This window comes from Dendroctonus ponderosae, unplaced genomic scaffold (assembly GCF_020466585.1).
Source record: "Dendroctonus ponderosae isolate FM_Combo_2020 unplaced genomic scaffold, Dpon_F_20191213v2 Dpon_F_20191213_1, whole genome shotgun sequence".
In the NCBI taxonomy this organism is placed as follows: Eukaryota; Metazoa; Arthropoda; class Insecta; order Coleoptera; family Curculionidae; genus Dendroctonus; species Dendroctonus ponderosae.
The window spans coordinates 1435335-1437105 of record NW_026017110.1 but is presented as its reverse complement, the minus strand read 5'-3'; the positions used below and the strand labels follow the sequence as shown (position 1 = coordinate 1437105).

The 1771-nt window shown below is 33.1% G+C and overlaps 1 protein-coding gene across 1 annotated transcript in view; it reads right to left on the bottom strand.

Annotated features, from left to right (window-relative positions):
• Positions 1 to 1771, bottom strand: part of LOC109538136 (protein fem-1 homolog CG6966) — a 22038-nt gene that overhangs the window by 9619 nt on the left and 10648 nt on the right. The window lies entirely within an intron of this gene.

The following is a 1771-nucleotide window of genomic DNA, read 5'->3' as shown; positions in this document are numbered from 1 at the left end:
AAAAAATAATTGAAAATAATATGTCATTGTTAGGGTTGAATATTAATTTAAAATCTCTTTTGCAGTCATACAATATCTTAATATTCATTTAAATTTGAAGTGAAAATGTTAGTCGGAGAATCGATCCAAACTCCAGAGGTGTGACCGCCAATATTGAAATGTGAATGTATATATTAATTTTTAATTAAAATCGGATAATAAGTACTTGTTATGGGTTTTTAAAACTTACATACACGTGAATATAAGTTTTAAAAACTCATAACATGTTCTTATTATCCGATTTTAATTAAAAAGAAATATATATATATTCACATTTCAATATTGGCGCAATAATTATTAACAATATTGAGCCATCCAGTATGTTGCATATAGCCAATATTGTACGAATATATTTTGCCACATGGGTTAAGACAGCTAAACTGAATTTGCTGTCTTTCGTCAGCATTTGAGGCAACGTACGGGGCTACTTAATGTTGACGACCTATGATAATGACCTCCTTTCAGCTGCAAGCCTTAGAAAGTAGCAAATCGGCATGCTGCAGTGTTGTGACTCTAATATCTGCTTTACAACCCATTTTTTTGTTATTTAAGCGTTAAATTTTGATAGTTCAATGGAACAACGATGCCAGCGACGTCTTTCCTTTCTGGGCGCTTTAACACCTCTGTTATCGAATTCGTGAACTATTTATCAATATTTGAATAGCCTCTTGTTAACGTATTATCATAACATTGGCTGACCCCCGATGAGCAACGAAAGATTTCCAACACAGTCACAAGTTTGCTGCATCTGTTCGATGAATTTACTCAACTTTTAACCTTCTGAGCGATCAATTTTGCAGGGCTGTACGCTGAAATGCTTCAGGCAATTAACGTGCATTTTTTATTTGTGACAATTTCTTCACTGGACCACTTATTTATTGGCCTTGACATAGAAACTTTCACTTTATTTTGCGTATGAAAAGAACAAGTCACGACTAGCCAGCTGATCATTGTCGCTAAATGAAGTACGCGGCATTAAATAATTATTTTGCAAGGGATTTTTTAATTAATTTTTCAGTTGAGGGGTTGGGAGGTGAAAAATGTCTAAGTTTAACAAAAACACTATATTAAGTCAACTAAAAAATATGTTATACGAAAGCGAAAATTGGGAAGAACCAATACATCCTTGGTCTATAGAAGAACTTTAAAACTTTGCTACTTTTACAACTTTAGTTAAATGAAATTTGATTCTATTTCAACTACGTTTTCCTCACAATGATTTTCACATTTTCATATTTCACTTTAGGAAACTGAGTGGCGAGGCCCTAGTTTATATCTGCGATTTGATCAATGAATAAACTTCGAATTTTATGTAACATTTATCTGAAAAACCACTGAAAGTACTAATATGAGCTACGCCATGCTGTTCTATTTTTGAAGATCTCTAATCACATGCGATAAAAATATCTTCATCAATAGATAAAAGTATATTTTAAGTGCAATACTCTGATAATCGCGGCTTCTCAACATTGTCACGTACTGCATGTGGCAAAAACGACATTTCTTTTCAGAAAAAGCTCACTTAAATTCAAATTTGCAAATACTTTTGGGGTGAAAAGCGAGAGGATCAATAGCATACAAAATTGTAAATTTGAAAGTAAACCGGTCAACAAAGTCGGCGTTACACTGAGAAATTTGGACCAACTTTGGAACTCGATAATTTCTGATTGTTGCCAGCGATTCAATTTACAGTTGAGTCCGGATATAACGAACTTGAAAAATGAACTAAAAC